The sequence below is a fragment of the Lithobates pipiens genome, unplaced genomic scaffold (genome assembly GCF_037356315.1).
Source record: "Lithobates pipiens isolate NorthernLeopardFrog02 unplaced genomic scaffold, aLitPip1_a1.2 Scaffold_30, whole genome shotgun sequence".
Classification (NCBI taxonomy): Eukaryota; Metazoa; Chordata; class Amphibia; order Anura; family Ranidae; genus Lithobates; species Lithobates pipiens.
In genome coordinates, this window is record NW_027507791.1 from 185562584 (window position 1) to 185582583 (window position 20000).

Here is a 20000-nt window from a genome sequence, read left to right on the forward strand (position 1 = left end):
AAGCCAACAACATGATGGAAAAAAGCCTACGGCACCTCGTATTCCCAGGCGGACTCCCATCCAGGTACTAACCAGGCCCGACCCTGCTTAGCAACCGAGATCAGACGAGACTGAGCGCATTCAGGGTGATGTGGCCGTAGGCAATCTTGCACCCTACTTACAACTCTCTTGACAAAAGCCAAGGTGGTCACCTCGGGCAATCGAGAGGAAAAATACAGCAGGTCGCCAAAGCCAACAACATAATGGAAAAAAGCCTACGGCACCTGGTTTTCCCAGGCGGTCTCCCATCCAGGTACTAACCAGGCCCGACCCTGCTTAGCATCCGAGATCAGACGAGATTGAGCGCATTCAGGGTGATGTGGCTGTAGGCGATCTTGCACCCTACTTACAACTCTCTTGACAAAAGCCAAGGTGGTCACCTCAGGCATTCAAGAGGAAAAATACAGCAGGTCGCCAAAGCCAACAACATAATGGAAAAAGCCTACGGCACCTGGTATTCCCAGGCGTTCTCCCTTCCAGGTACTAACCAAGCCCGACCCTGCTTAGCATCCGAGATCAGACGAGATCGAGTGCATTCAGGGTGATGTGGCCGTAGGCGATCTTGCACCCTACTTACAACTCTCTTGACAAAAGCCAAGGTGGTCACCTCGGGCAATCGAGAGGAAAAATACAGCAGGTCGCCAAAGCCAACAACATAATGGAAAAAAGCCTACGGCACCTGGTATTTCCAGGCGGTCTCCCATCCACGTACTAACCAGGACCGACCCTGCTTAGCATCAGAGATCAGACGAGATTGAGCGCATTCAGGGTGACGTGGCTGTAGGCGATCTTGCACCTTACTTACAACTCTCTTGACAAAAGCCAAGGTGGTCACCTCGGGCAATCGAGAGGAAAAATACAGCAGGTCGCCAAAGCCAACAACATAATGGAAAAAAGCCTACGGCACCTGGTATTCCCAGGCGGTCTCCCATCCAGGTACTAACCAAGCCCGACCCTGCTTAGCATCCGAGACCAGACGAGATCGAGCGCATTCAGGGTGATGTGGTCGTAGGCGATCTGGCACCATACTTACAACTCTCTTGACAAAAGCCAAGGTGGTCACCTCGGGCAATCGAGAGGAAAAATACAGCAGGTCGCCAAAGCCAACAACATAATGGAAAAAAGCCTACGGCTCCTGGTATTCCCAGGCGGTCTCCCATCCAGGTACTAACCAGGCCCGACCCTGCTTAGCATCCGAGATCAGACGAGATCAAGCGCATTCAGGGTGATGTGGCCGTAGGCGATCTTTGCACCCTACTTACAACTCTCTTGACAAAATCCAAGGTGGTCACCTCGGGCAAGCAAGAGGAAAAATACAGCAGGTCGCCAAAGCCAACAACATAATGGAAAAAAGTCTACGGCACCTGGTATTCCCAGGCGGTCTCCCATCCAGGTACTAACCAGGCACGACCCTGCTTAGCATGCGAGATCAGGTGAGATCGAGCGCATTCAGGGTGATGTGGCCATAGGTAATCTTGCACCCTACTTACAACTCTCTTGACAAAAGCCAAGGTCGTCACCTTGGGCAATCGAGAGATAAAATACAGCAGGTCGCCAAAGCCACCAACATAATGGAAAAAAGCCTACGGCACCTGGTATTCCCAGGCGGTCTCCCATCCAGGTACTAACCAGGCCTGACCCTGCTTAGCATCCGAGATCAGACGAGATCGAGCGCATTCAGGGTGATGTGGCCGTAGGCAACCTTGCACCATACTTACAACTCTCTTGACAAAAGCCAAGGTGGTCACCTTGGGCAATCGAGAGGAAAAATACAGCAGGTCGCCAAAGCCAACAACATAATGGAAAAAAGCCTACGGCACCTGGTATTCCCAGGCGGTCTCCCATCCAGGTACTAACCAGGCCCGACCCTGCTTAGCATCCCAGATCAGACGAGATCGAGCGCATTCAGGGTGATGTGGCCATAGGCGATATTGCACACTACTTACAAGTCTCTTGACAAAAGCCGAGGTGGTCACCTCGGGCAAGCGAGAGGAAAAATACCCACAGGTCGCCAAAGCCAACAACATAATGGAAAAAAGCCTACGGCACCTGGTATTCCCAGGCGGTCTCCCATCCAGGTACTAACCAGGCCCGACCCTGCTTAGCATCCGAGATCAGACAAGATTAAGCGCATTCAGGGTGACGTGGCTGTAGGCGATCTTGCACCCTACTTACTACTCTCTTGAAAAAAGCCAAGGTGGTCACCTCGGGCAATCGAGAGGAAAAATACAGCAGGTCGCCAAAGCCAACAACATAATGGAAAAAATCCTATGGCACCTGGTATTCCCAGGCGGTCTCCCATGCAGGTACTAACCAGGCCCGACCCTGCTTAGCATCCGAGATCAGACGAGATCGAGCGCATTCAGGGTGATGTGGCCGTAAGTGATCTTGCACTCTACTTACAACTCTCTTGACAAAAGCCAAGGTGGTCACCTCAGGCAATGGAGAGGAAAAATAGAGCAGGTCGCCAAAGCCAACAACATAATGGAAAAAAGCCTACAGCACCTGGTATTCCCAGGAGGTCTCCCATCCAGGTACTTAACCAGGCCCGACCCTGCTTAGCATCCGACGTCAGACGAGATCGAGCGCATTCAGGGTGATGTGGCCGTAGGCGATTTTGCATCCTACTTACAACTCTCTTGACAAAAGCCAAGGTGGTCACCTCGGGCAATCGAGAGGAAAAATACTGCAGGTCGCCAAAGCCAACAACATAATGGAAAAAAGCCTACGGCACCTGGTATTCCCAGGCGGTCTCCCATCCAGGTACTAACCAGGCCTGACCCTGCTTAGCATCCGAGATCAGACGAGATCAAGCGCATTCAGGGTGATGTGGCCGTAGGCGATTTTGCATCCTACTTACAACTCTCTTGACAAAAGCCAAGGTGGTCACCTCGGGCAATGGAGAGGAAAAATACAGCAGGTCGCCAAAGCCAACAACATAATGGAAAAAATCCTATGGCACCTGGTATTCCCGGGCGGTCTCCCATGCAGGTACTAACCAGGCCCGACCTTGCTTAGCATCCGAGATCAGACGAGATTGAGCACATTCAGGGTGATGTGGCTGTAGGCGATCTTGCACCCTACTTACAACTCTCTTGACAAAAGCCAAGGTGGTCACCTCGGGCAATTGAGAGGAAAAATACAGCAGGTCGCCAAAGCCAACAACATAATGGAAAAAAGCCTACGGCACCTGGTATTCCCAGGCGGTCTCCCATCCAGGTACTAACCAGGTCCGACCCTGCTTAGCATCCGAGATCAGACGAGATCAAGCGCATTCAGGGTGATGTGGCCGTAGGCGATTTTGCATCCTACTTACAACTCTCTTGACAAAAGCCAAGGTGGTCACCTCGGGCAATCGAGAGGAAAAATACAGCAGGTCGCCAAAGCCAACAACATAATGGAAAAAAGCCTACGGCACCTGGTATTCCCAGGCGGTCTCCCATCCAGGTACTAACCAGGCCCGACCCTGCTTAGCATCCGAGATCAGACGAGATTGAGAGCATTCAGGGTGATGTGGCTGTAGGCGATCTTGCACCCTACTTACAACTCTCTTGACAAAAGCCAAGGTGGTCACCTCGGGCAATGGAGAGGAAAAATACAGCAGGTCGCCAAAGCCAACAACATAATGGAAAAAAGCCTACGGCACCTGGTATTCCCAGGCGGTCTCCCATCCAGGTACTAACCAGGCCCGACCCTGCTTAGCATCCGAGATCAGACGAGATTGAGAGCATTCAGGGTGATGTGGCCGTAGGCGATCTTGCACCCTACTTACAACTCTCTTGAAATAAGCCAAGGTGGTCACCTCGGGCAATCGAGAGGAAAAATACAGCAGGTCGCCAAAGCCAACAACATAATGGAAAAAAGCCTACGGCACCTGGTATTCTCAGGCGGTCTCCCATCCAGGTACTAACCAGGCTCGACCCTACTTAGCATCCGAGATCAGACGAGATCGAGCGCATTCAGGGTGATGTGGCCGTAGGCGATCTTGCACCCTGCTTACAACTTTCTTGACAAAAGTCAAGGTGGTCACCTCGGCAATCGAGAGGAAAAATACAGCAGGTCGCCAAAGCCAACAACATAATGGAAAAAAGCCTACGGCACCTGGTATTCTCAGGCGGTCTCCCATCCAGGTACTAACCAGGCCCGACCCTGCTTAGCATCCGAGATCAGACGAGATCGAGCGCATTTAGGATGATGTGGCCGCAGGCGATCTTGCACCCTACTTACAACTCTCTTGAAAAAAGCCAAGGTGGTCACCTCGGGCAATCGAGAGGAAAAATACAGCAGGTCGCCAAAGCCAACAACATAATGGAAAAAAGCCTACGGCACCTGGTATTCCCAGGCGGTCCCCCATCCAGGTACTAACCAGGCCAGACCGTGCTTAGCGTCCGAGATCAGACGAAATCGAGCGCATTCAGGGTGATTTGGCCGTAGACAATCTTGCACCCTACTTACAACTCTCTTGACAAAAGCCAAGGTGGTCACCACAGGCAATCGAGAGGAAAAATACAGCAGGTCGCCAAAGCCAACAACATAATGGAAAAAATCCTACGGCACCTGGTATTCCCAGGCGGTCTCCCATCCAGGTACTAACCAGGCCCGACCCTGCTTAGCATCCGAGATCAGACGAGATCGACCGCATTCAGAGTGATGTGGCCGTAGGCGATCTTGCACCCTACTTACAACTCTCTTGAAATAAGCCAAGGTGGTCACCTCGGGCAATCGAGAGGAAAAATACAGCAGGTCGCCAAAGCCAACAACATAATGGAAAAAAGCCTACGGCACCTGGTATTCTCAGGCGGTCTCCCATCCAGGTACTAACCAGGCTCGACCCTACTTAGCATCCGAGATCAGACGAGATCGAGCGCATTCAGGGTGATGTGGCCGTAGGCGATCTTGCACCCTGCTTACAACTTTCTTGACAAAAGTCAAGGTGGTCACCTCGGCAATCGAGAGGAAAAATACAGCAGGTCGCCAAAGCCAACAACATAATGGAAAAAAGCCTACGGCACCTGGTATTCTCAGGCGGTCTCCCATCCAGGTACTAACCAGGCCCGACCCTGCTTAGCATCCGAGATCAGACGAGATCGAGCGCATTCAGGGTGATGTGGCAGTAGGCGATCTTGCACCCTACTTACAACTCTCTTGACATAATCCAAGGTGGTCACCTCGGGCAATCGAGAGGAAAAATACAGCAGGTCGCCAAAGCCAACAACATAATGGAAAAAAGCCTACGGCACCTGTTATTCTCAGGCGGTCTCCCATCCAGGTACTAACCAGGCCCGACGCTGCCTTAGCATCCAAGCTCAGACGAGATCGAGCGCATTCAGGGTGATGTGGCAGTAGGCGATCTTGCACCCTACTTACAACTCTCTTGACAAAAGCCAAGGTGGTCACCTCGGGCAATCGAGAGGAAAAATACAGCAGGTCGCCAAAGCCAACAACATAATGGAAAAAAGCCTACGGCACCTGGTATTCCCAGGCAGTCTCCCATCCAGGTACTAACCAGGCCCGACCCTGCTTAGCATCCGAGATCAGACGAGATCGACCGCATTCAGGGTGATGTGGCCGTAGGCGATCTTGCACCCTACTTACAACTCTCTTGACAAAAGCCAAGGTGGTCACCTCGGGCAATCGAGAGGAAAAATACAGCAGGTCGCCAAAGCCAACAACATAATGGAAAAAAGCCTACGGCACCTGGTATTCTCAGGCGGTCTCCCATCCAGGTACTAACCAGGCCCGACCCTGCTTAGCATCCGAGATCAGACGAGATCGAGCGCATTCAGGGTGATGTGGCAGTAGGCGATCTTGCACCCTACTTACAACTCTCTTGACATAATCCAAGGTGGTCACCTCGGGCAATTGAGAGGAAAAATACAGCAGGTCGCCAAAGCCAACAACATAATGGAAAAAAGCCTACGGCACCTGTTATTCTCAGGCGGTCTCCCATCCAGGTACTAACCAGGCCCGACGCTGCCTTAGCATCCAAGCTCAGACGAGATCGAGTGCATTCAGGGTGATGTGGCAGTAGGCGATCTTGCACCCTACTTACAACACTCTTGACAAAAGCCAAGGTGGTCACCTCGGGCAATCGAGAGGAAAAATACAGCAGGTCGCCAAAGCCAACAACATAATGGAAAAAAGCCTACGGCACCTGGTATTCCCAGGCGGTCTCCCATCCAGGTACTAACCAGGCCCGACCCTGCTTAGCATCCGAGATCAGACGAGATCGACCGCATTCAGGGTGATGTGGCCGTAGGCGATCTTGCACCCTACTTACAACTCTCTTGACAAAAGCCAAAGTGGTCACCTCGGGCAATCGAGAGGAAAAATACAGCAGGTCGCCAAAGCCAACAACATAATAGAAAAAAGCCTACTGCAACTGGTATTCCCAGGCGGTCTCCCGTCCAGGTACTAACCAGGCCCGACCCTGCTTAGCATCCGAGATCAGACGAGATCAAGCGCATTCAGGGTGATGTGGCCGTAGGCGATCTTGCACCCTACTTACAACTCTCTTGACAAAAGCCAAGGTGGTCACCTCGGGCAATCGAGAGGAAAAATACAGCAGGTCGCCAAAGCCAACAACATAATGGAAAAAAGCCTACGGCACCTGGTATTCCCAGGCGGTCTCCCATCCAGGTACTAACCAGGCCCCACCCTGCTTGGCATCCGAGATCAGACGAGATTGAGTGCATTCAGGGTGATGTGGCCATAGGCGATCTTGCACCCTACTTACAACTCTCTTGACAAAAGCCAAGGTGGTCACCTCGGGCAATCGAGAGGAAAAATACAGCAGGTCGCCAAAGCCAACAACATAATGGAAAAAAGCCTACGGCACCTGGTATTCCCAGGCGGTCTCCCATCCAGGTACTAACCAGGCCCGACCCTGCTTAGCATCCGAGATCAGACGAGATCGAGCGCATTCAGGGTGATGTGGCAGTAGGAGATCTTGCACCCTACTTACAACTCTCTTGACATAATCCAAGGTGGTCACCTCGGGCAATCGAGAGGAAAAATACAGCAGGTCGCCAAAGCCAACAACATAATAGAAAAAAGCCTACGGCAACTGGTATTCCCAGGCGGTCTCCCGTCCAGGTACTAAACAGGCCCGACCCTGCTTAGCATCCGAGATCAGACGAGATCAAGCGCATTCAGGGTGATGTGGCCGTAGGCGATCTTGCTCCCTACTTACAACTCTCTTGACAAAAGCCAAGGTGGTCACCTCAGGCAATCGAGAGGAAAAATACAGCAGGTCGCCAAAGCCAACAACATAATGGAAAAAAGTCTACGGCACCTGGTATTCCCAGGCGGTCTCCCATCCAGGTACTAACCAGGCCCGACCCTGCTTAGCATCCGAGATCAGACGAGATCGAGCGCATTCAGGGTGATGTGGCAGTAGGCGATCTTGCACCTTACTTACAACTCTCTTGAAATAAGCCAAGGTGGTCACCTCGGGCAATCGAGAGGAAAAATACAGCAGGTCGCCAAAGCCAACAACATAATGGAAAAAAGCCTACGGCACCTGGTATACTCAGGCGGTCTCCCATCCAGGTACTAACCAGGCCCGACCCTACTTAGCATCCGAGCTCAGACGAGATCGAGCGCATTCAGGGTGATGTGGCAGTAGGCGATCTTGCACCCTACTTACAACTCTCTTGACAAAAGCCAAGGTGGTCACCTCGGGCAATCGAGAGGAAAAATACAGCAGGTCGCCAAAGCCAACAACATAATGGAAAAAAGCCTACGGCACCTGGTATTCCCAGGCGGTCTCCCATCCAGGTACTAACCAGATGAGACCCTGCTTAGCATCCGAGATCAGACGAGATCAAGCGCATTCAGGGTGATGTGGCCATAGGCGGTCTTGCCCCCTACTTACAACTCTCTTGACAAAAGCCAAGGTGGTCACCTCGGGCAATCGAGAGGAAAAATACAGCAGGTCGCCAAAGCCAACAACATAATGGAAAAAATCCTACAGCACCTGGTATTCCCAGGCGGTCTCCCATCGAGGTACTAACCAGGCCCGACCCTGCTTATCATCCGAGATCAGACGAGATCGAGCGCATTCAGGGTGATGTGGCCGTAGGCAATCTTGCACCCTGCTTACAACTCTCTTGACAAAAGTCAAGGTGGTCACCTCGGCAATCGAGAGGAAAAATACAGCAGGTCGCCAAAGCCAACAACATAATGGAAAAAAGCCTACGGCACCTGGTATTCTCAGGCGGTCTCCCATCCAGGTACTAACCAGGCCCGACCCTGCTTAGCATCCGAGATCAGACGAGATTGAGCGCATTCAGGGTGATGTGGCAGTAGGAGATCTTGCACCCTACTTACAACTCTCTTGACATAATCCAAGGTGGTCACCTCGGGCAATCGAGAGGAAAAATACAGCAGGTCGCCAAAGCCAACAACATAATGGAAAAAAGCCTACGGCACCTGTTATTCTCAGGCGGTCTCCCATCCAGGTACTAACCAGGCCCGACGCTGCTTAGCATCCGAGCTCAGACGAGATCGAGCGCATTCAGGGTGATGTGGCAGTAGGCGATCGTGCACCCTACTTAAAACTCTCTTGACAAAAGCCAAGGTGGTCACCTCGGGCAATCGAGAGGAAAAATACAGCAGGTCGCCAAAGCCAACAACATAATGGAAAAAAGCCTACGGCACCTGGTATTTCAGGCGGTCTCCCATCCAGGTACTAACCAGGCCCGACCCTGCTTAGCATCCGAGATCACACGAGATCGAGCGCATTCAGGGTGATGTGGCCGTAGGCGATCTTGCACCCTACTTACAACTCTCTTGACAAAAGCCAAGGTGGTCACCTCGGGCAATCGAGAGGAAAAATACAGCAGGTCGCCAAAGCCAACAACATAATAGAAAAAAGCCTACGGCAACTGGTATTCCCAGGCGGTTCCCCGTCCAGGTACTAACCAGGCCCGACCCTGCTTAGCATCCGAGATCAGACGAGATCAAGCGCATTCAGGGTGATGTGGCGGTAGGCGATCTTGCACCCTACTTACAACTCTCTTGACAAAAGCCAAGGTGGTCACCTCGGGCAATCGAGAGGAAAAATACAGCAGGTCGCCAAAGCCAACAACATAATGGAAAAAAGCCTACGGCACCTGGTATTCCCAGGCGGTATCCCATCCAGGTACTAACCAGGCCCGACCCTGCTTGGCATCCGAGATCAGACGAGATTGAGTGCATTCAGGGTGATGTGGCCATAGGCGATCTTGCACCCTACTTAAAAACTCTCTTGACAAAAGCCAAGGTGGTCACCTCGGGCAATCGAGAGGAAAAATACAGCAGGTCGCCAAAGCCAACAACATAATGGAAAAAAGCCTACGGCACCTGGTATTCCAAGGCGGTCTCCCATCCAGGTACTAACTAGGCCCGACCCTGCTTAGCATCCGAGATCAGACGAGATCGAGCGCATTCAGGGTGATGTGGCCGTAGGCGATCTTGCACCCTACTTACAACTCTCTTGACAAAAGCCAAGGTGGTCACCTCGGGCAATCGAGAGGAAAAATACAGCAGGTCGCCAAAGCCAACAACATAATGGAAAAAAGCCTACGGCACATGGTATTCCCAGGCGGTCTCCGATCCAGGTACTAACCAGGCCCGACCCTGCTTAGCAACCGAGATCAGACGAGATCGAGCGCATTCAGGGTGATGTAGCCGTAGGCGATCTGGCACCCTACTTACAACTCTCTTGACAAAAGCCAAGGTGGTCACCTCGGGCAATCGAGAGGAAAAACACAGCAGGTCGCCAAAGCCAACGACATAATGGAAAAAAGCCTACGGCACCTGGTATTCCCAGGCGGTCTCCCATCCAGGTACTAACCAGGCCCGACCCTGCTTAGCATCCGAGATCAGACGAGATCGAGCGCATTCAGGGTGATGTGGCAGTAGGCGATCTTGCACCCTACTTACAACTCTCTTGAAATAAGCCAAGGTGGTCACCTCGGGCAATCGAGAGGAAAAATACAGCAGGTCGCCAAAGCCAACAACATAATGGAAAAAAGCCTACGGCACCTGGTATTCTCAGGCGGTCTCCCATCCAGGTACTAACCAGGCCCGACCCTACTTAGCATCTGAGCTCAGACGAGATCGAGCGCATTCAGGGTGATGTGGCAGTAGGCGATCTTGCACCCTACTTACAACTCTCTTGACAAAAGTCAAGGTGGTCACCTCGGCAATCGAGAGGAAAAATACAGCAGGTCGCCAAAGCCAACAACATAATGGAAAAAAGCCTACGGCACCTGGTATTCTCAGGCGGTCTCCCATCCAGGTACTAACCAGGCCCGACGCTGCCTTAGCATCCGAGCTCAGACGAGATCGAGCGCATTCAGGGTGATGTGGCAGTAGGCGATCTTGCACCCTACTTACAACTCTCTTGACAAAAGTCAAGGTGGTCACCTCGGGCAATCGAGAGGAAAAATACAGCAGGTCGCCAAAGCCAACAACATAATGGAAAAAAGCCTACGGCACATGGTATTCCCAGGCGGTCTCCCATCCAGGTACTAACCAGGCCCGACCCTGCTTAGCATCCGAGATCAGACGAGATCGAGCGCATTCAGGGTGATGTGGCAGTAGGCGATCTTGCACCCTACTTACAACTCTCTTGACAAAAGTCAAGGTGGTCACCTCGGGCAATCGAGAGGAAAAATACAGCAGGTCGCCAAAGCCAACAACATAATGGAAAAAAGCCTACGGCACATGGTATTCCCAGGCGGTCTCCCATCCAGGTACTAACCAGGCCCGACCCTGCTTAGCATCCGAGATCAGACGAGATCGAGCGCATTCAGGGTGATGTAGCCGTAGGCGATCTGACACCCTACTTACAACTCTCTTGACAAAAGCCAAAGTGGTCACCTCGGGCAATCGAGAGGAAAAATACAGCAGGTCGCCAAAGCCAACAGCATAATGGAAAAAAGCCTACGGCACCTGGTATTCCCAGGCCGTCTCCCATCCAGGTACTAACCAGGCACGACCCTGCTTAGCATCCGAGATCAGACGAGATCGAGCGCATTCAGAGTGTTGTGGCAGTAGGCAATCTTGCACCCTACTTACATCTCTCTTGACAAAAGCCAAGGTGGTCACCTCGGGCAATCGAGAGGAAAAATACAGCAGGTCGCCAAAGCCAATAACATAATGGAAAAAAGCCTACGGCACCTGGTATTCCCAGGCGGTCTCCCATCCAGGTACTAACCAGGCCCGACCCTGCTTAGCATCCGAGATCAGACGAGATCGAGCGCATTCAGGGTGATGTGGCCATAGGCGATCTTGCACCCTACTTACAACTCTCTTGACAAAAGCCAAGGTGGTCACCTCGGGCAATCGAGAGGAAAAATACAGCAGGTCGCCAAAGCCAACAACATAATGGAAAAAAGCCTACGGCACCTGGTATTCCCAGGCGGTCTCCCATCCAGGTACTAACCAGGCCCGACCCTGCTTGGCATCCGAGTTTAGACGAGATCGAGCGCATTCAGGGTGATGTGGCCGTAGGCAATCTTGCACCCTACTTACAACTCTCTTGACAAAAGCCAAGGTGGTCACCTCGGGCAATCGAGAGGAAAAATACAGCAGGTCGCCAAAGCCAACAACATAATGGAAAAAAGCCTACGGCACCTGGTATTCCCAGGCGGTCTCCCATCCAGGTACTAACCAGGCCCGACCCTGCTTAGCATCCGAGATCAGACGAGATCGAGCGCATTCAGGGTGATGTGGCCGTAGGCGATCTTGCACCCTACTTACAACTCTCTTGACAAAAGCCAAGGTGGTCACCTCGGGCAATCGAGAGGAAAAATACAGCAGGTCGCCAAAGCCAACAACATAATAGAAAAAAGCCTACGGCAACTGGTATTCCCAGGCGGTCTCCCGTCCAGGTACTAAACAGGCCCGACCCTGCTTAGCATCCGAGATCAGACGAGATCAAGCGCATTCAGGGTGATGTGGCCGTAGGCGATCTTGCTCCCTACTTACAACTCTCTTGACAAAAGCCAAGGTGGTCACCTCAGGCAATCGAGAGGAAAAATACAGCAGGTCGCCAAAGCCAACAACATAATGGAAAAAAGTCTACGGCACCTGGTATTCCCAGGCGGTCTCCCATCCAGGTACTAACCAGGCCCGACCCTGCTTAGCATCCGAGATCAGACGAGATCGAGCGCATTCAGGGTGATGTGGCAGTAGGCGATCTTGCACCTTACTTACAACTCTCTTGAAATAAGCCAAGGTGGTCACCTCGGGCAATCGAGAGGAAAAATACAGCAGGTCGCCAAAGCCAACAACATAATGGAAAAAAGCCTACGGCACCTGGTATACTCAGGCGGTCTCCCATCCAGGTACTAACCAGGCCCGACCCTACTTAGCATCCGAGCTCAGACGAGATCGAGCGCATTCAGGGTGATGTGGCAGTAGGCGATCTTGCACCCTACTTACAACTCTCTTGACAAAAGCCAAGGTGGTCACCTCGGGCAATCGAGAGGAAAAATACAGCAGGTCGCCAAAGCCAACAACATAATGGAAAAAAGCCTACGGCACCTGGTATTCCCAGGCGGTCTCCCATCCAGGTACTAACCAGATGAGACCCTGCTTAGCATCCGAGATCAGACGAGAACAAGCGCATTCAGGGTGATGTGGCCATAGGCGGTCTTGCCCCCTACTTACAACTCTCTTGACAAAAGCCAAGGTGGTCACCTCGGGCAATCGAGAGGAAAAATACAGCAGGTCGCCAAAGCCAACAACATAATGGAAAAAATCCTACAGCACCTGGTATTCCCAGGCGGTCTCCCATCGAGGTACTAACCAGGCCCGACCCTGCTTATCATCCGAGATCAGACGAGATCGAGCGCATTCAGGGTGATGTGGCCGTAGGCAATCTTGCACCCTGCTTACAACTCTCTTGACAAAAGTCAAGGTGGTCACCTCGGCAATCGAGAGGAAAAATACAGCAGGTCGCCAAAGCCAACAACATAATGGAAAAAAGCCTACGGCACCTGGTATTCTCAGGCGGTCTCCCATCCAGGTACTAACCAGGCCCGACCCTGCTTAGCATCCGAGATCAGACGAGATTGAGCGCATTCAGGGTGATGTGGCAGTAGGAGATCTTGCACCCTACTTACAACTCTCTTGACATAATCCAAGGTGGTCACCTCGGGCAATCGAGAGGAAAAATACAGCAGGTCGCCAAAGCCAACAACATAATGGAAAAAAGCCTACGGCACCTGTTATTCTCAGGCGGTCTCCCATCCAGGTACTAACCAGGCCCGACGCTGCTTAGCATCCGAGCTCAGACGAGATCGAGCGCATTCAGGGTGATGTGGCAGTAGGCGATCGTGCACCCTACTTAAAACTCTCTTGACAAAAGCCAAGGTGGTCACCTCGGGCAATCGAGAGGAAAAATACAGCAGGTCGCCAAAGCCAACAACATAATGGAAAAAAGCCTACGGCACCTGGTATTTCAGGCGGTCTCCCATCCAGGTACTAACCAGGCCCGACCCTGCTTAGCATCCGAGATCACACGAGATCGAGCGCATTCAGGGTGATGTGGCCGTAGGCGATCTTGCACCCTACTTACAACTCTCTTGACAAAAGCCAAGGTGGTCACCTCGGGCAATCGAGAGGAAAAATACAGCAGGTCGCCAAAGCCAACAACATAATAGAAAAAAGCCTACGGCAACTGGTATTCCCAGGCGGTCCCCCGTCCAGGTACTAACCAGGCCCGACCCTGCTTAGCATCCGAGATCAGACGAGATCAAGCGCATTCAGGGTGATGTGGCGGTAGGCGATCTTGCACCCTACTTACAACTCTCTTGACAAAAGCCAAGGTGGTCACCTCGGGCAATCGAGAGGAAAAATACAGCAGGTCGCCAAAGCCAACAACATAATGGAAAAAAGCCTACGGCACCTGGTATTCCCAGGCGGTATCCCATCCAGGTACTAACCAGGCCCGACCCTGCTTGGCATCCGAGATCAGACGAGATTGAGTGCATTCAGGGTGATGTGGCCATAGGCGATCTTGCACCCTACTTAAAAACTCTCTTGACAAAAGCCAAGGTGGTCACCTCGGGCAATCGAGAGGAAAAATACAGCAGGTCGCCAAAGCCAACAACATAATGGAAAAAAGCCTACGGCACCTGGTATTCCAAGGCGGTCTCCCATCCAGGTACTAACCAGGCCCGACCCTGCTTAGCATCCGAGATCAGACGAGATCGAGCGCATTCAGGGTGATGTAGCCGTAGGCGATCTGGCACCCTACTTACAACTCTCTTGACAAAAGCCAAGGTGGTCACCTCGGGCAATCGAGAGGAAAAACACAGCAGGTCGCCAAAGCCAACGACATAATGGAAAAAAGCCTACGGCACCTGGTATTCCCAGGCGGTCTCCCATCCAGGTACTAACCAGGCCCGACCCTGCTTAGCATCCGAGATCAGACGAGATCGAGCGCATTCAGGGTGATGTGGCAGTAGGCGATCTTGCACCCTACTTACAACTCTCTTGAAATAAGCCAAGGTGGTCACCTCGGGCAATCGAGAGGAAAAATACAGCAGGTCGCCAAAGCCAACAACATAATGGAAAAAAGCCTACGGCACCTGGTATTCTCAGGCGGTCTCCCATCCAGGTACTAACCAGGCCCGACCCTACTTAGAATCTGAGCTCAGACGAGATCGAGCGCATTCAGGGTGATGTGGCAGTAGGCGATCTTGCACCCTACTTACAACTCTCTTGACAAAAGTCAAGGTGGTCACCTCGGCAATCGAGAGGAAAAATACAGCAGGTCGCCAAAGCCAACAACATAATGGAAAAAAGCCTACGGCACCTGGTATTCTCAGGCGGTCTCCCATCCAGGTACTAACCAGGCCCGACGCTGCCTTAGCATCCGAGCTCAGACGAGATCGAGCACATTCAGGGTGATGTGGCAGTAGGCGATCTTGCACCCTACTTACAACTCTCTTGACAAAAGTCAAGGTGGTCACCTCGGGCAATCGAGAGGAAAAATACAGCAGGTCGCCAAAGCCAACAACATAATGGAAAAAAGCCTACGGCACATGGTATTCCCAGGCGGTCTCCCATCCAGGTACTAACCAGGCCCGACCCTGCTTAGCATCCGAGATCAGACGAGATCGAGCGCATTCAGGGTGATGTGGCAGTAGGCGATCTTGCACCCTACTTACAACTCTCTTGACAAAAGTCAAGGTGGTCACCTCGGGCAATCGAGAGGAAAAATACAGCAGGTCGCCAAAGCCAACAACATAATGGAAAAAAGCCTACGGCACATGGTATTCCCAGGCGGTCTCCCATCCAGGTACTAACCAGGCCCGACCCTGCTTAGCATCCGAGATCAGACGAGATCGAGCGCATTCAGGGTGATGTAGCCGTAGGCGATCTGACACCCTACTTACAACTCTCTTGACAAAAGCCAAAGTGGTCACCTCGGGCAATCGAGAGGAAAAATACAGCAGGTCGCCAAAGCCAACAGCATAATGGAAAAAAGCCTACGGCACCTGGTATTCCCAGGCCGTCTCCCATCCAGGTACTAACCAGGCACGACCCTGCTTAGCATCCGAGATCAGACGAGATCGAGCGCATTCAGAGTGTTGTGGCAGTAGGCAATCTTGCACTCTACTTACATCTCTCTTGACAAAAGCCAAGGTGGTCACCTCGGGCAATCGAGAGGAAAAATACAGCAGGTCGCCAAAGCCAATAACATAATGGAAAAAAGCCTACGGCACCTGGTATTCCCAGGCGGTCTCCCATCCAGGTACTAACCAGGCCCGACCCTGCTTAGCATCCGAGATCAGACGAGATCGAGCGCATTCAGGGTGATGTGGCCATAGGCGATCTTGCACCCTACTTACAACTCTCTTGACAAAAGCCAAGGTGGTCACCTCGGGCAATCGAGAGGAAAAATACAGCAGGTCGCCAAAGCCAACAACATAATGGAAAAAAGCCTACGGCACCTGGTATTCCCAGGCGGTCTCCCATCCAGGTACTAACCAGGCCCGACCCTGCTTGGCATCCGAGTTTAGACGAGATCGAGCGCATTCAGGGTGATGTGGCCGTAGGCAATCTTGCACCCTACTTACAACTCTCTTGACAAAAGCCAAGGTGGTCACCTCGGGCAATCGAGAGGAAAAATACAGCAGGTCGCCAAAGCCAACAACATAATGGAAAAAAGCCTACGGCACCTGGTATTCCCAGGCGGTCTCCCATCCAGGTACTAACCAGGCCCGACCCTGCTTAGCATCCGAGATCAGACGAGATCGAGCGCATTCAGGGTGATGTGGCCGTAGGCGATCTTGCACCCTACTTACAACTCTCTTGACAAAAGCCAAGGTGGTCACCTCGGGCAATCGAGAGGAAAAATACAGCAGGTCGCCAAAGCCAACAACATAATGGAAAAAAGCCTACGGCACCTGGTATTCCCAGGCGGTCTCCCATCCAGGTACTAACCAGGCCCGACCCTGCTTGGCATCCGAGTTTAGACGAGATCGAGCGCATTCAGGGTGATGTGGCCGTAGGCAATCTTGCACCCTACTTACAACTCTCTTGACAAAAGCCAAGGTGGTCACCTCGGGCAATCGAGAGGAAAAATACAGCAGGTCGCCAAAGCCAACAACATAATGGAAAAAAGCCTACGGCACCTGGTATTCCCAGGCGGTCTCCCATTCAGGTACTAACCAGGCCCGACCCTGCTTAGCATCCGAGATCAGACGAGATCGAGCGCATTCAGGGTGATGTGGCCGTAGGCGATCTTGCACCCTACTTACAACTCTCTTGACAAAAGCCAAGGTGGTCACCTCGGGCAATCGAGAGGAAAAATACAGCAGGTCGCCAAAGCCAACAACATAATGGAAAAAAGCCTACGGCACCTGGTATTCCCAGGCGGTCTCCCATCCAGGTACTAACCAGGCCCGACCCTGCTTGGCATCCGAGTTTAGACGAGATCGAGCGCATTCAGGGTGATGTGGCCGTAGGCAATCTTGCACCCTACTTACAACTCTCTTGACAAAAGCCAAGGTGGTCACCTCGGGCAATCGAGAGGAAAAATACAGCAGGTCGCCAAAGCCAACAACATAATGGAAAAAAGCCTACGGCACCTGGTATTCCCAGGCGGTCTCCCATCCAGGTACTAACCAGGCCCGACCCTGCTTAGCATCTGAGATCAGAAGAGATCGAGCGCATTCAGGGTGATGTGGCCGTAGGCAATCTTGCACCCTACTTACAACTCTCTTGACAAAAGCCAAGGTGGTCACCTCGGGCAATCAAGAGGAAAAATACAGCAGGTCGCCAAAGCCAACAATATAATGGAAAAAAGCCTACGGCACCTGGTATTCCCAGGCGGTCTCCCATCCAGGTACTAACCAGGCCCGACCCTGCTTAGCATCTGAGATCAGAAGAGATCGAGCGCATTCAGGGTGATGTGGCCGTAGGCAATCTTGCACCCTACTTACAACTCTCTTGACAAAAGCCAAGGTGGTCACCTCGGGCAATCAAGAGGAAAAATACAGCAGGTCGCCAAAGCCAACAACATAATGGAAAAAAGCCTACGGCACCTGGTATTCCCAGGCGGTCTCCCATCCAGGTACTAACTAAGCCCGACCCTGCTTAGCATCAGAAATCAGACGAGATCGAGCGCATTCAGGGTGATGTGGCCGTAGGCGATCTTGCCCCCTACTTACAACTCTCTTGACAAAAGCCAAGGTGGTCACCTCGAGCAATCGAGAGGAAAAATACAGCAGGTCGCCAAAGCCAACAACATAATGGAAAAAAGCCTACGGCACCTGGTATTCCCAGGCGGTCTCCCATCCAGGTACTAACCAGGCCCGACCCTGCTTAGCATCTGAGATCAGACGAGATCAAGCACATTCAGGGTGATGTGGCCGTAGGCAATCTTGCACCCTACTTACAACTCTCTTGACAAAAGCCAAGGTGGTCACCTCGGGCAATCGAGAGGAAAAATACAGCAGGTCGCCAAAGCCAACAACATAATGGAAAAAAGCCTACGGCACCTGGTATTCCCAGGCGGTCTCCCATCCAGGTACTAACCAGGCCCGACCCTGCTTGGCATCCGAGATCAGACGAGATCGAGCGCATTCAGGGTGATGTGGCCGTAGGCAATCTTGCACCCTACTTACAACTCTCTTGACAAAAGCCAAGGTGGTCACCTCGGGCAATCGAGAGGAAAAATACAGCAGGTCGCCAAAGCCAACAACATAATGGAAAAAAGCCTACGGCACCTGGTATTCCCAGGCGGTCTCCCATCCAGGTACTAACCAGGCCCGACCCTGCTTGGCATCCGAGATCAGACGAGATCGAGCGCATTCAGGGTGATGTGGCTGTAGGCAATCTTGCACCCTACTTACAACTCTCTTGACAAAAGCCAAGGTGGTCACCTCGGGCAATCGAGAGGAAAAATACAGCAGGTCGCCAAAGCCAACAACATAATGGAAAAAAGCCTACGGCACCTGGTATTCCCAGGCGGTCTCCCATCCAGGTACTAACCAGGCCCGACCCTGCTTAGAATCCGAGATCATACAAGATCGAGCGCATTCAGGGTGATGTGGCCATAGGCGATCTTGCACCCTACTTACAACTCTCTTGAAAAAAGCCAAGGTGGTCACCTCGGGCAATAGAGAGGAAAAATACAGCAGGTCGCCAAAGCCAACAACATAATGGAAAAAAGCCTACGGCACCTGGTAGCCCCAGGCAGTCTCCCATCCAGGTACTAACCAGGCCCGACCCTGCTTAGCATCCGAGATCAGACGAGATCGAGCGCATTCAAGGTGATGTGGCCGTAGGCGATCGTGCACCCTACTTACAACTCTCTTGACAAAAGCCAAGGTGGTCACCTCGGGCAATCGAGAGGAAAAATACAGCAGGTCGCCAAAGCCAACAACATAATGGAAAAAAGCCAACGGCACCTGGTATTCCCAGGCGGTCTCCCATCCAGGTACGACCCTGCTTAGCATCCGAGATCAGACGAGATCGAGCGCATTCGGGGTGATGTGGCTGTAGGCAATCTTGCACCCTACTTACAAATCTCTTGACAAAAGCCAAGGTGGTCACCTCGGGCAATCAAGAGGAAAAATACAGCAGGTCACAAAAGTCAACAACATAATGGAAAAAAGCCTACGGCACATGGTATTCCCAGGCGGTCTCCCATCCAGGTACTAACCAGGCCCGACCCTGCTTAGCTTCCGAGATCAGACGAGATCGAGCGCAATCAGGGTGATGTGGCCGTAGGTGATCTTGCACCCTACTTACAACTCTCTTGACAAAAGCCAAGGTGGTCACCTCGGGCAATCGAGAGGAAAAATACAGCAGGTCGCCAAAGCCAACAACATAATGGAAAAAAGCCTACGGCACCTGGTATTCCCAGGCGCTCTCCCATCCAGGTACTAACCAGGCCCGACCCTGCTTAGCATCCTAGATCAGACGAGATTGAGCGCATTCAGGGTGATGTGGCTGTAGGCAATCTTGCACCTTACTTACAACTCTCTTGACAAAAGCCAAGGTGGTCACCTCGGGCAATCGAGAGGAAAAATACAGCAGGTCGCCAAAGCCAACAACATAATGGAAAAAAGCCTACGGCACCTGGTATTCCCAGGCAGTCTCCCATCCAGGTACTAACCAGGCCCGAGCCTGCTTAGCATCCGAGATCAGACGAGATCGAGCGCATTCAGGGTGATGTGGCCGTAGGCGATCTTGCACCCTACTTACAACTCTCTTGACAAAAGCCAAGGTGGTCACCTCGGGCAATCGAGAGGAAAAATACAGCAGGTCGCCAAAGCCAACAACATAATGGAAAAAAGCCTATGGCACCTGGTAGTCCCAGGCGGTCTCCCATCCAGGTACTAACCAGGCCCGACCCTGCTTAGCATCCGAGATCAAGCACATTCAGGGTGATGTGGCCGTAGGCAATCTTGCACCCTACTTACAACTCTCTTGACAAAAGCCAAGGT

The 20000-nt window shown here is 52.2% G+C and overlaps 42 non-coding genes and 45 pseudogenes across 42 annotated transcripts; all 87 read right to left on the reverse strand.

Annotated features, from left to right (window-relative positions):
- Positions 1-23: 23 nt before the first annotated feature.
- Positions 24-142, reverse strand: LOC143946836 (5S ribosomal RNA; annotated as a pseudogene).
- A 109-nt stretch (positions 143-251) lies between these two features.
- Positions 252-370, reverse strand: LOC143943513 (5S ribosomal RNA; annotated as a pseudogene).
- Positions 371-478: 108 nt separating this feature from the next.
- LOC143954758 (5S ribosomal RNA) lies at positions 479-597 on the reverse strand. The gene has a single exon (XR_013269717.1). It is a non-coding gene; the product is annotated as a 5S ribosomal RNA (ribosomal RNA).
- Positions 598-706: 109 nt separating this feature from the next.
- Positions 707-825, reverse strand: LOC143949335 (5S ribosomal RNA; annotated as a pseudogene).
- A 109-nt stretch (positions 826-934) lies between these two features.
- LOC143954197 (5S ribosomal RNA) lies at positions 935-1053 on the reverse strand. Its single transcript, XR_013269211.1, has one exon. It is a non-coding gene; the product is annotated as a 5S ribosomal RNA (ribosomal RNA).
- Positions 1054-1162: 109 nt separating this feature from the next.
- LOC143952141 (5S ribosomal RNA) lies at positions 1163-1281 on the reverse strand. The gene has a single exon (XR_013267347.1). It is a non-coding gene; the product is annotated as a 5S ribosomal RNA (ribosomal RNA).
- Positions 1282-1391: 110 nt separating this feature from the next.
- Positions 1392-1510, reverse strand: LOC143945659 (5S ribosomal RNA; annotated as a pseudogene).
- Positions 1511-1619: 109 nt separating this feature from the next.
- On the reverse strand, positions 1620-1738 carry LOC143951422 (5S ribosomal RNA). Its single transcript, XR_013266696.1, has one exon. It is a non-coding gene; the product is annotated as a 5S ribosomal RNA (ribosomal RNA).
- Positions 1739-1847: 109 nt separating this feature from the next.
- On the reverse strand, positions 1848-1966 carry LOC143954358 (5S ribosomal RNA). The gene has a single exon (XR_013269357.1). It is a non-coding gene; the product is annotated as a 5S ribosomal RNA (ribosomal RNA).
- Positions 1967-2076: 110 nt separating this feature from the next.
- On the reverse strand, positions 2077-2195 carry LOC143947363 (5S ribosomal RNA; annotated as a pseudogene).
- Positions 2196-2304: 109 nt separating this feature from the next.
- Positions 2305-2423, reverse strand: LOC143944383 (5S ribosomal RNA; annotated as a pseudogene).
- A 109-nt stretch (positions 2424-2532) lies between these two features.
- Positions 2533-2652, reverse strand: LOC143943995 (5S ribosomal RNA; annotated as a pseudogene).
- A 109-nt stretch (positions 2653-2761) lies between these two features.
- Positions 2762-2880, reverse strand: LOC143953120 (5S ribosomal RNA). The gene has a single exon (XR_013268231.1). It is a non-coding gene; the product is annotated as a 5S ribosomal RNA (ribosomal RNA).
- Positions 2881-2989: 109 nt separating this feature from the next.
- On the reverse strand, positions 2990-3108 carry LOC143949201 (5S ribosomal RNA; annotated as a pseudogene).
- Positions 3109-3217: 109 nt separating this feature from the next.
- LOC143951722 (5S ribosomal RNA) lies at positions 3218-3336 on the reverse strand. The gene has a single exon (XR_013266967.1). It is a non-coding gene; the product is annotated as a 5S ribosomal RNA (ribosomal RNA).
- A 109-nt stretch (positions 3337-3445) lies between these two features.
- Positions 3446-3564, reverse strand: LOC143954991 (5S ribosomal RNA; annotated as a pseudogene).
- Positions 3565-3673: 109 nt separating this feature from the next.
- On the reverse strand, positions 3674-3792 carry LOC143952049 (5S ribosomal RNA). Its single transcript, XR_013267263.1, has one exon. It is a non-coding gene; the product is annotated as a 5S ribosomal RNA (ribosomal RNA).
- Positions 3793-3901: 109 nt separating this feature from the next.
- LOC143951310 (5S ribosomal RNA) lies at positions 3902-4020 on the reverse strand. The gene has a single exon (XR_013266594.1). It is a non-coding gene; the product is annotated as a 5S ribosomal RNA (ribosomal RNA).
- Positions 4021-4128: 108 nt separating this feature from the next.
- On the reverse strand, positions 4129-4247 carry LOC143943979 (5S ribosomal RNA; annotated as a pseudogene).
- A 109-nt stretch (positions 4248-4356) lies between these two features.
- Positions 4357-4475, reverse strand: LOC143945350 (5S ribosomal RNA; annotated as a pseudogene).
- Positions 4476-4584: 109 nt separating this feature from the next.
- Positions 4585-4703, reverse strand: LOC143943462 (5S ribosomal RNA; annotated as a pseudogene).
- A 109-nt stretch (positions 4704-4812) lies between these two features.
- Positions 4813-4931, reverse strand: LOC143951311 (5S ribosomal RNA). Its single transcript, XR_013266595.1, has one exon. It is a non-coding gene; the product is annotated as a 5S ribosomal RNA (ribosomal RNA).
- Positions 4932-5039: 108 nt separating this feature from the next.
- On the reverse strand, positions 5040-5158 carry LOC143954098 (5S ribosomal RNA). Its single transcript, XR_013269120.1, has one exon. It is a non-coding gene; the product is annotated as a 5S ribosomal RNA (ribosomal RNA).
- Positions 5159-5267: 109 nt separating this feature from the next.
- Positions 5268-5387, reverse strand: LOC143949194 (5S ribosomal RNA; annotated as a pseudogene).
- Positions 5388-5496: 109 nt separating this feature from the next.
- LOC143953591 (5S ribosomal RNA) lies at positions 5497-5615 on the reverse strand. The gene has a single exon (XR_013268659.1). It is a non-coding gene; the product is annotated as a 5S ribosomal RNA (ribosomal RNA).
- A 109-nt stretch (positions 5616-5724) lies between these two features.
- LOC143954099 (5S ribosomal RNA) lies at positions 5725-5843 on the reverse strand. Its single transcript, XR_013269121.1, has one exon. It is a non-coding gene; the product is annotated as a 5S ribosomal RNA (ribosomal RNA).
- A 109-nt stretch (positions 5844-5952) lies between these two features.
- On the reverse strand, positions 5953-6072 carry LOC143948861 (5S ribosomal RNA; annotated as a pseudogene).
- Positions 6073-6181: 109 nt separating this feature from the next.
- LOC143951594 (5S ribosomal RNA) lies at positions 6182-6300 on the reverse strand. Its single transcript, XR_013266851.1, has one exon. It is a non-coding gene; the product is annotated as a 5S ribosomal RNA (ribosomal RNA).
- A 109-nt stretch (positions 6301-6409) lies between these two features.
- LOC143946479 (5S ribosomal RNA) lies at positions 6410-6528 on the reverse strand (annotated as a pseudogene).
- Positions 6529-6637: 109 nt separating this feature from the next.
- On the reverse strand, positions 6638-6756 carry LOC143953900 (5S ribosomal RNA). Its single transcript, XR_013268940.1, has one exon. It is a non-coding gene; the product is annotated as a 5S ribosomal RNA (ribosomal RNA).
- A 109-nt stretch (positions 6757-6865) lies between these two features.
- Positions 6866-6984, reverse strand: LOC143953762 (5S ribosomal RNA). The gene has a single exon (XR_013268814.1). It is a non-coding gene; the product is annotated as a 5S ribosomal RNA (ribosomal RNA).
- A 109-nt stretch (positions 6985-7093) lies between these two features.
- Positions 7094-7212, reverse strand: LOC143944979 (5S ribosomal RNA; annotated as a pseudogene).
- A 109-nt stretch (positions 7213-7321) lies between these two features.
- On the reverse strand, positions 7322-7440 carry LOC143954080 (5S ribosomal RNA). The gene has a single exon (XR_013269103.1). It is a non-coding gene; the product is annotated as a 5S ribosomal RNA (ribosomal RNA).
- Positions 7441-7549: 109 nt separating this feature from the next.
- On the reverse strand, positions 7550-7668 carry LOC143946786 (5S ribosomal RNA; annotated as a pseudogene).
- Positions 7669-7777: 109 nt separating this feature from the next.
- On the reverse strand, positions 7778-7896 carry LOC143947034 (5S ribosomal RNA; annotated as a pseudogene).
- Positions 7897-8005: 109 nt separating this feature from the next.
- LOC143953473 (5S ribosomal RNA) lies at positions 8006-8124 on the reverse strand. Its single transcript, XR_013268552.1, has one exon. It is a non-coding gene; the product is annotated as a 5S ribosomal RNA (ribosomal RNA).
- Positions 8125-8232: 108 nt separating this feature from the next.
- LOC143946457 (5S ribosomal RNA) lies at positions 8233-8351 on the reverse strand (annotated as a pseudogene).
- Positions 8352-8460: 109 nt separating this feature from the next.
- LOC143947007 (5S ribosomal RNA) lies at positions 8461-8579 on the reverse strand (annotated as a pseudogene).
- Positions 8580-8688: 109 nt separating this feature from the next.
- LOC143945571 (5S ribosomal RNA) lies at positions 8689-8806 on the reverse strand (annotated as a pseudogene).
- A 109-nt stretch (positions 8807-8915) lies between these two features.
- Positions 8916-9034, reverse strand: LOC143947450 (5S ribosomal RNA; annotated as a pseudogene).
- A 109-nt stretch (positions 9035-9143) lies between these two features.
- On the reverse strand, positions 9144-9262 carry LOC143954815 (5S ribosomal RNA; annotated as a pseudogene).
- A 110-nt stretch (positions 9263-9372) lies between these two features.
- Positions 9373-9491, reverse strand: LOC143953099 (5S ribosomal RNA). Its single transcript, XR_013268212.1, has one exon. It is a non-coding gene; the product is annotated as a 5S ribosomal RNA (ribosomal RNA).
- Positions 9492-9600: 109 nt separating this feature from the next.
- Positions 9601-9719, reverse strand: LOC143946096 (5S ribosomal RNA; annotated as a pseudogene).
- A 109-nt stretch (positions 9720-9828) lies between these two features.
- Positions 9829-9947, reverse strand: LOC143952011 (5S ribosomal RNA). The gene has a single exon (XR_013267229.1). It is a non-coding gene; the product is annotated as a 5S ribosomal RNA (ribosomal RNA).
- A 109-nt stretch (positions 9948-10056) lies between these two features.
- On the reverse strand, positions 10057-10175 carry LOC143946877 (5S ribosomal RNA; annotated as a pseudogene).
- Positions 10176-10283: 108 nt separating this feature from the next.
- Positions 10284-10403, reverse strand: LOC143947987 (5S ribosomal RNA; annotated as a pseudogene).
- Positions 10404-10512: 109 nt separating this feature from the next.
- Positions 10513-10631, reverse strand: LOC143943599 (5S ribosomal RNA; annotated as a pseudogene).
- A 109-nt stretch (positions 10632-10740) lies between these two features.
- LOC143952919 (5S ribosomal RNA) lies at positions 10741-10859 on the reverse strand. The gene has a single exon (XR_013268050.1). It is a non-coding gene; the product is annotated as a 5S ribosomal RNA (ribosomal RNA).
- Positions 10860-10968: 109 nt separating this feature from the next.
- On the reverse strand, positions 10969-11087 carry LOC143944604 (5S ribosomal RNA; annotated as a pseudogene).
- A 109-nt stretch (positions 11088-11196) lies between these two features.
- LOC143946520 (5S ribosomal RNA) lies at positions 11197-11315 on the reverse strand. The gene has a single exon (XR_013265218.1). It is a non-coding gene; the product is annotated as a 5S ribosomal RNA (ribosomal RNA).
- Positions 11316-11424: 109 nt separating this feature from the next.
- LOC143952612 (5S ribosomal RNA) lies at positions 11425-11543 on the reverse strand. The gene has a single exon (XR_013267772.1). It is a non-coding gene; the product is annotated as a 5S ribosomal RNA (ribosomal RNA).
- A 109-nt stretch (positions 11544-11652) lies between these two features.
- On the reverse strand, positions 11653-11771 carry LOC143954505 (5S ribosomal RNA). The gene has a single exon (XR_013269491.1). It is a non-coding gene; the product is annotated as a 5S ribosomal RNA (ribosomal RNA).
- A 109-nt stretch (positions 11772-11880) lies between these two features.
- LOC143944980 (5S ribosomal RNA) lies at positions 11881-11999 on the reverse strand (annotated as a pseudogene).
- A 109-nt stretch (positions 12000-12108) lies between these two features.
- On the reverse strand, positions 12109-12227 carry LOC143954081 (5S ribosomal RNA). The gene has a single exon (XR_013269104.1). It is a non-coding gene; the product is annotated as a 5S ribosomal RNA (ribosomal RNA).
- A 109-nt stretch (positions 12228-12336) lies between these two features.
- Positions 12337-12455, reverse strand: LOC143946787 (5S ribosomal RNA; annotated as a pseudogene).
- A 109-nt stretch (positions 12456-12564) lies between these two features.
- Positions 12565-12683, reverse strand: LOC143948308 (5S ribosomal RNA; annotated as a pseudogene).
- A 109-nt stretch (positions 12684-12792) lies between these two features.
- On the reverse strand, positions 12793-12911 carry LOC143953474 (5S ribosomal RNA). The gene has a single exon (XR_013268553.1). It is a non-coding gene; the product is annotated as a 5S ribosomal RNA (ribosomal RNA).
- Positions 12912-13019: 108 nt separating this feature from the next.
- On the reverse strand, positions 13020-13138 carry LOC143946459 (5S ribosomal RNA; annotated as a pseudogene).
- A 109-nt stretch (positions 13139-13247) lies between these two features.
- On the reverse strand, positions 13248-13366 carry LOC143947008 (5S ribosomal RNA; annotated as a pseudogene).
- A 109-nt stretch (positions 13367-13475) lies between these two features.
- LOC143945572 (5S ribosomal RNA) lies at positions 13476-13593 on the reverse strand (annotated as a pseudogene).
- A 109-nt stretch (positions 13594-13702) lies between these two features.
- Positions 13703-13821, reverse strand: LOC143946756 (5S ribosomal RNA; annotated as a pseudogene).
- A 109-nt stretch (positions 13822-13930) lies between these two features.
- LOC143954817 (5S ribosomal RNA) lies at positions 13931-14049 on the reverse strand (annotated as a pseudogene).
- Positions 14050-14159: 110 nt separating this feature from the next.
- On the reverse strand, positions 14160-14278 carry LOC143951655 (5S ribosomal RNA). The gene has a single exon (XR_013266907.1). It is a non-coding gene; the product is annotated as a 5S ribosomal RNA (ribosomal RNA).
- A 109-nt stretch (positions 14279-14387) lies between these two features.
- On the reverse strand, positions 14388-14506 carry LOC143952012 (5S ribosomal RNA). The gene has a single exon (XR_013267230.1). It is a non-coding gene; the product is annotated as a 5S ribosomal RNA (ribosomal RNA).
- A 109-nt stretch (positions 14507-14615) lies between these two features.
- Positions 14616-14734, reverse strand: LOC143948311 (5S ribosomal RNA; annotated as a pseudogene).
- A 108-nt stretch (positions 14735-14842) lies between these two features.
- Positions 14843-14962, reverse strand: LOC143948440 (5S ribosomal RNA; annotated as a pseudogene).
- Positions 14963-15071: 109 nt separating this feature from the next.
- On the reverse strand, positions 15072-15190 carry LOC143943600 (5S ribosomal RNA; annotated as a pseudogene).
- Positions 15191-15299: 109 nt separating this feature from the next.
- LOC143952921 (5S ribosomal RNA) lies at positions 15300-15418 on the reverse strand. Its single transcript, XR_013268051.1, has one exon. It is a non-coding gene; the product is annotated as a 5S ribosomal RNA (ribosomal RNA).
- A 109-nt stretch (positions 15419-15527) lies between these two features.
- On the reverse strand, positions 15528-15646 carry LOC143944605 (5S ribosomal RNA; annotated as a pseudogene).
- A 109-nt stretch (positions 15647-15755) lies between these two features.
- Positions 15756-15874, reverse strand: LOC143946532 (5S ribosomal RNA). The gene has a single exon (XR_013265219.1). It is a non-coding gene; the product is annotated as a 5S ribosomal RNA (ribosomal RNA).
- Positions 15875-15983: 109 nt separating this feature from the next.
- Positions 15984-16102, reverse strand: LOC143952613 (5S ribosomal RNA). Its single transcript, XR_013267773.1, has one exon. It is a non-coding gene; the product is annotated as a 5S ribosomal RNA (ribosomal RNA).
- A 109-nt stretch (positions 16103-16211) lies between these two features.
- On the reverse strand, positions 16212-16330 carry LOC143954517 (5S ribosomal RNA). Its single transcript, XR_013269502.1, has one exon. It is a non-coding gene; the product is annotated as a 5S ribosomal RNA (ribosomal RNA).
- A 109-nt stretch (positions 16331-16439) lies between these two features.
- Positions 16440-16558, reverse strand: LOC143952614 (5S ribosomal RNA). The gene has a single exon (XR_013267774.1). It is a non-coding gene; the product is annotated as a 5S ribosomal RNA (ribosomal RNA).
- Positions 16559-16667: 109 nt separating this feature from the next.
- On the reverse strand, positions 16668-16786 carry LOC143947711 (5S ribosomal RNA). The gene has a single exon (XR_013265330.1). It is a non-coding gene; the product is annotated as a 5S ribosomal RNA (ribosomal RNA).
- Positions 16787-16895: 109 nt separating this feature from the next.
- On the reverse strand, positions 16896-17014 carry LOC143952615 (5S ribosomal RNA). Its single transcript, XR_013267775.1, has one exon. It is a non-coding gene; the product is annotated as a 5S ribosomal RNA (ribosomal RNA).
- A 109-nt stretch (positions 17015-17123) lies between these two features.
- On the reverse strand, positions 17124-17242 carry LOC143952528 (5S ribosomal RNA). Its single transcript, XR_013267696.1, has one exon. It is a non-coding gene; the product is annotated as a 5S ribosomal RNA (ribosomal RNA).
- A 109-nt stretch (positions 17243-17351) lies between these two features.
- Positions 17352-17470, reverse strand: LOC143952529 (5S ribosomal RNA). The gene has a single exon (XR_013267697.1). It is a non-coding gene; the product is annotated as a 5S ribosomal RNA (ribosomal RNA).
- A 109-nt stretch (positions 17471-17579) lies between these two features.
- LOC143945749 (5S ribosomal RNA) lies at positions 17580-17698 on the reverse strand (annotated as a pseudogene).
- Positions 17699-17807: 109 nt separating this feature from the next.
- Positions 17808-17926, reverse strand: LOC143950334 (5S ribosomal RNA). The gene has a single exon (XR_013265745.1). It is a non-coding gene; the product is annotated as a 5S ribosomal RNA (ribosomal RNA).
- A 109-nt stretch (positions 17927-18035) lies between these two features.
- Positions 18036-18154, reverse strand: LOC143950184 (5S ribosomal RNA). The gene has a single exon (XR_013265610.1). It is a non-coding gene; the product is annotated as a 5S ribosomal RNA (ribosomal RNA).
- Positions 18155-18263: 109 nt separating this feature from the next.
- Positions 18264-18382, reverse strand: LOC143953028 (5S ribosomal RNA). Its single transcript, XR_013268148.1, has one exon. It is a non-coding gene; the product is annotated as a 5S ribosomal RNA (ribosomal RNA).
- Positions 18383-18491: 109 nt separating this feature from the next.
- LOC143944918 (5S ribosomal RNA) lies at positions 18492-18610 on the reverse strand (annotated as a pseudogene).
- Positions 18611-18719: 109 nt separating this feature from the next.
- LOC143945988 (5S ribosomal RNA) lies at positions 18720-18838 on the reverse strand (annotated as a pseudogene).
- A 326-nt stretch (positions 18839-19164) lies between these two features.
- Positions 19165-19283, reverse strand: LOC143952241 (5S ribosomal RNA). Its single transcript, XR_013267437.1, has one exon. It is a non-coding gene; the product is annotated as a 5S ribosomal RNA (ribosomal RNA).
- Positions 19284-19392: 109 nt separating this feature from the next.
- On the reverse strand, positions 19393-19511 carry LOC143946847 (5S ribosomal RNA; annotated as a pseudogene).
- A 109-nt stretch (positions 19512-19620) lies between these two features.
- Positions 19621-19739, reverse strand: LOC143953535 (5S ribosomal RNA). Its single transcript, XR_013268608.1, has one exon. It is a non-coding gene; the product is annotated as a 5S ribosomal RNA (ribosomal RNA).
- A 109-nt stretch (positions 19740-19848) lies between these two features.
- On the reverse strand, positions 19849-19957 carry LOC143949714 (5S ribosomal RNA; annotated as a pseudogene).
- Between the last annotated feature and the right edge of the window lie 43 nt (positions 19958-20000).